Below are 6,000 nucleotides of genomic sequence, written 5' to 3' on the forward strand. Positions count from 1 at the left end.
ATGTATGTCCGCCAGAAGAATGTGTAGCTAATTTGTGAAATTGTCTTTCAATGGAATAATGCTGCTGCTAAGTCACTTCAGTCGTGTCCGACTCTGTGCGACCCCATAGACGGCAGCCCACCAGGCTCCCCCGTCCCTGGGATTCTCCAGGCAAGAACACTGGAGTGGGTTGCCATTTCCTCCTCCAGTGCATGAAAGTGAAAAGTGAAAGTGAAGTCGTTCAGTCGTGTCCAACTCTTAGCGACCCCATGGACTGAAGCCTGCCAAGCTCTTCTGTCTGTGGGATTTTCCAGGCAAAAGAGGACTGGAGAGGGTGCCATTGCCTTCTCTGTCAGTGGAATACTATTTGGTGTTGAAAATGAAGTAGAGCTGTATGAATGAAATAGGGGACCCACAAACATTAAACTAGGCTAATTAAAAAGGTTTCAAAGATATACATACAATGAATATATATTAAGATATGGTGCCATTTTTATAAACTGCTAAATCATTACATACATAATGAAAGTAGAAAGAAATACATGTTGAATTGGTAGTAGGGTTGTTGAATAAAACAGAGAATGCCCAGTGATAGCCGAATTTCAGATGAAAACCAACAATATTTTTAGTACACATGTCTCATGCAATAGTTGGGACAACTAAAAAGTTTGGGGTGGTTTATCTGAAATTCACATTTTACTGGTGGCTTGTATCTTTGCTAAATCTGGCATCCTAATGAGGAAAGAAGAGCTGCATGGGGGCTTCAGTTGGATTGATGTCTTAGTTCTTAAGCTAGGTAAATGGGTTTTTGTTGCATTCTTCTTTATGCCATTTTCAAAGTCTTAAATATTTCATAGTATGTTAAAATATTAATAGGCAAAAATGAACCATTCGCCAGAAGAAAATCCCTAGTTAAAAGACAAAACTAAGGATCAACATCAACAACAGAGAATGGGGAAGATGACAGAAGGTAAACAAGTAACTAAAGCATGCAGAATTTTAATTATGAAAATAAATGCCAATAAAATGATATGCTCTACTTTTGTCAATAGTTTTGGCTTTTTTCCCAAATCACTCTCACCTAAGAGGAAATAACTAATTAATTACAGAATTCAACCTATAAAAGAAAACTTGGATTTTGATGTTTTCCAAGACTCTGTACTAGTTTCTGTTATATTTCAATCAATGAAAATATATTTGGCCAAAGGTGAGAACTACAATAAATAGAATATTTAAATCTATAACACAAGATGCAGAGAGTTGGCCATCACTTAATTGTTTTAAGCCTGGAAGAGGAAAATGTGAATAAATGGGAAAAAAATGAAATACACATTGATTTCTTAGTCAAAATTGGAAAATAGTGGCTCTCCATCATGGCTGTAGGGATCACATTAAAATCACCTACAGAGCTTAAAACAACATGACTGCCTGAGACTCACCTGTGAGCAAGTCTAATTTAACTGACCTGCAGGAGGAAACAAGTATTGGTAGTTTGTAAAGGTCCCCAGGTGATTCTAATATTATGGTCAGTGTTGAGACCCATTGCTCTCAAACCTGAAAAACCAATAAATACCTGTGTAGGAGGTAGTGTATAGCAGAAATGGTTGTTCTGTGAATGTAGAAGCTGGCTTATAAGAAAACAGGTTCAAATATCAACTGACTCCATTAACTTGATACAAAAGATTTAATATGGGTTACAGGAAAAACAATACCTCTTACATAGTTAGTGCTGAATAAACAGATCTTCACTGAAATAGCTGAAGTTTGTAAATATCCCAAGATAATGATCCTTGTAATTTATATGGTAGTCTTGAAGACTATCAGCAAAATACTAAGAAACAGAAAATGTCTAATTTCAAAATGTGTATAACAAAATCTTACTTTTTATCTTAGAATAAAAATACTTCCGTGTCTGCCAACAACCCTCTGCTTTTACCACAATGAGATGGATTTAAGACAGTCAGTTTTTATTTCTACATGGGTAACATGAGCTTTGGTTTATGACCCTTTTTCCCCTAGCCTCATAATTAAATGACTAAATCCCATCTACAGCATTACCTACAGAACATGACTGGAGAAAGATTAGCCATTATAGAGAGAGGGGATTGCTATAACGGTTTTTGAGGCCTATAACCACCCTCTCTCTTAGGAATTCTATTATGGCTGAGCATTTGTGTTATTGGTATTGAGCTCAATTCACATATATCAAGCTGTAAACTCCATTTACAGTCAATCCATATTTCTAGGTCTTCTCTAATAACTTATTTATTTGTGTATTTCACTTTGGAAGAAGTTATGTGCTTTGAAATATCTTCATCTGTTGCCAGGGACTATGGAGCTTCCTTTGTGGTACAAGAAAGCCTCTTATCCCTATTAACTAAAATCCAAACACCTGCTGTTTTACCTTTAGTTTTACTTAGAACTTCATAAAACCTTATCATTATGATTGATGTGATTTCAGATCTAATTTGTGTTCAAAACAGCAGTAATAATACATGCAATTGTTTCCCTGTTGAAGAATGCTGATCAGGATAAGTTCCCCTGTATCAGTTAAGCAGACATTAAGAACCAATAAATTTCATATATTTTCCCCTTTATAATCAAAAACAATTATTTATCACTAATGTGTGTTAATGTCTTTAAAATCTATACTTTAGAAACAAAGATCTGGCCAAGCAAAGCAGGTGACCACACATATCATCCAACTACACTGCTCAATTAGCCATAAAACACATTTCTTTGACAGAATAGCTTGTAATGTTTGGTGAGCTTTCATTTTCTTCCTCTCCATTATGTCTAACTGAAGGATTTTTCCTTTTTCCATGCTTAAATTCATTTCATTGACAACAGACATTGCAAACTCCTCAATGATTTCTCAGTGCCAAATGAATGTCTGTCAGAAGGCTCGGATAAAATCTGTCTACTCCTGGTGACCAAATTGATCCAGCTGCAGCACAAGATGAAAGAGATCATTCATCTAAGTTCGGTTTTGCCAGAGCCTGCTCCCTTCTACATATCCACGGTTTCTGAAAAGGAGCAAATAACTTTATCTTGCAACCAGAGCTGAGGATAGTTGAGTGTTTTCATTACCAATGGACATCAATGGCTTTGGGACATAATTAATCATGCTGAAATCACTTCATTATTTTAATGAGGTTTTTCTCTTTCCTCTAACTATGATAAAAAGTACACAGGAGGGAATTCTTCTCATTATTTCTGAAACTAAAGGAGACTGAAAGAAGTGGAATAGGAACATACAGAAAACTTGCAAAAGAGTCAGGTGCACCCACGGCTGCTGATTTCTCCCTTTGCTTCAACAAAAGGAAGTGTGATGAGCAGGTGACATTGTGCACACTCTAAGCTCAGAGGCAACATGCCTACTGGGACCTTGGTGTGTGAAGCAAAGTGATTTCATCCCAAACTCTTCAGAAGTCCTTTCTATCCTGAGGATTTGAGAGCATATTTTCTAAAAGAGAGGAAAGAAAAGAATACTTGTATCTATACTAACGGTAAAAATAAATGACTTATTGTTATTCAAATCAGAGCTTCACTGTTCTCTAACAAATGAGTACGATCATTGTTATGATTAGAAAGTGGAAGAACATAGGGTAGTCTTTGACTATGTGAGCATTCAGTTCAGTCACTCAGTCATGTCTGACTCTTTGTGACCCCATGGACTGCAACACGCCAGGCTTCCCTGTCCATCACCAACTCCCAGAGCTTGCTCAAACTCATGTCCATCGAGTCAGTGATGCCATCCAACCATCTCATTCTCTGTCATCCCCTTCTCCACCCACCTTCAATCTTTCCCAGCATCAGAGTCTTTTCCAATGAGTCAGTTCTTCACATTAGGTGGCCAAAGTATTGGAGTTTCAGCTTCAGCATCAGTCCTTCCAATGAATATTCAGGACTAATTTTCTTTAGAATTGACTTGTTGGATCTCCTTGCAGTCCAAGAGACTCTCAAGAGTCTTCTCCAACACCACAATTAAAAAGCATCAATTCTTTGGTTATTCAGCTTTCATTATAGTCCAACTCTCGCATCTATACATGACTACTGGAAAAACCATAGCTTTGACTAGATGGACCTTTGTTGGCAAAGTAATGTCTCTGCTTTTTAATATGCTGTCTTGGTTTTTCATAACTTTTCTTCCAAGGAGCAAGCATCTTTTAATTTCATGGTTGGATTCACCATCTGCAGTAATTTTGGAGCCCAAAAAAATAAAGTCTGTCACTGTTTCCATTGTTTCCCCATCTATTTGCCATGAAGTGATGGCATTAATTATTGCCATGATGGAATTAATTAATTGCCATGAAGCGATGGCATTAATTAATTAATGTGAGCATTAGTATATATTATATATTGAAATGCTGAAACATTTTCTGCTGTATGAGAAAGAACATTGTGATAAATTCTGAACAGCCAAGAAGCCTAGCTTCAGAAGACTGGTCAGCATTAAAGATTTTATTTTCCTGAAAGTAGTTGAGTCTCAAACTTCAGCATGAAGCAGGAATCACAGGGACCATGGATCCCTGGACCTGCCCATACACCTTCTGATTCAGAAGGTCTGGGGTGGGAAATGAGATTTTTTTTTCTAACACATTTCCAGTTGTTGCTAAAGCTGCTAGTTCAGGGACCACACTCTGAGAACCAGTTTTAAAATCACCATGTAGTACAACATCTATGTGTCATTTTGTAGAAGTAGCCAAGGCATATCTTTGCATCTAAGGCCTCAGTATTTCTTCACTGTGAAGAGATTCTTTATAGTAAGATATGACCTTTAGTAAGTTTGAAATGTTAGACTGATACTGAAGTGTCTTATTCTCCATTATCCAAAACGAATCACTGTCATTAAACAAGTGAATGAAGCCACTGTTGTGGATCTCCAAGGACCTCTTACTCTTTCGCATTCACTCCTACCATACTTATCATGTTAGAGAAAAATGTGTTCTATCATTTACTATGGGCATTTCTGTGTTTCTGAAAGATGTTTTCTTATAAATCAAAAGCTACAGATTTTTACAAAATCTCAGATTTTTGTGTCATGTAGATTAAACCTAGGAAAAAACACACTGTATTATACAGTCCATTCAACTCAATTCCTCCTTTCTAATGACAGACACTGGGGCCTAGCGCAGCAGTGCATTCTCAAGGTCACACAGCTAAAATCAAGGCAGAATTAGAATCTTTGACTTTCCTTCCAATGCTCTATTTCACTCATGCATTACTTGTTTGTAGTTCCCCTCATTCATTAAGCAATGGTATTATGCATTTAAAATCTGTGTTAAAATCCTCTAGGCCATAAATGTACAAAAGACAGAAAGGAAAAATGGACCTAACATTTTCATAGAGACTGCTCTGTGCTAAGCACTGTGTCAAGGGAGGGTACACACTGTGGTTTCCCATTTAATCTTCATGGCTACTTTGAGAAGTATTGCCATCCCTATAGTTACTAATGAACAAACTTTTATTGGCTAAAAGTATTCTGACTCCACATTTAATAATCTTAATATCATAAGACATTGTTCCTGTCCAAGAGAAAATTGAAACCTAAACAGACTTGTTCCAAATAGGAAAAGGAGTTCGTCAAGGCTGTATATTGTCACCCTGTTTATTTAACTTCAATGCAGAGTACATCATGAGAAACGCTGGACTGGAAGAAGCACAAGCTGGAATCAAGATTGCCGGGAGAAATATCAATAACCTCAGATACGCAGATGACACCACCCTTATGGCAGAAAGTGAAGAGGAACTAAAAAGCCTCTTGATGAAAGTGAAAGTGGAGAGTGAAAAAGTTGGCTTAAAGCTCAACATTCAGAAAACGAAGATCATGGCATCCGGTCCCACCACTTCATGGGAAATAGATGGGGAAACAGTGGAAACAGTGTCAGACTTTGTTCTTCTGGGCTCCAAAATCACTGCAGATGGTGACTGCAGCCATGAAATTAAAAGACACTTACTCCTTGGAAGGAAAGTTATGACCAACCTAGATAGCATATTCAAAAGCAAAGACATTACCTT

Source organism: Bison bison, unplaced genomic scaffold (genome assembly GCF_000754665.1).
Source record: "Bison bison bison isolate TAMUID 2011002044 unplaced genomic scaffold, Bison_UMD1.0 scf7180017864279, whole genome shotgun sequence".
In the NCBI taxonomy this organism is placed as follows: Eukaryota; Metazoa; Chordata; class Mammalia; order Artiodactyla; family Bovidae; genus Bison; species Bison bison.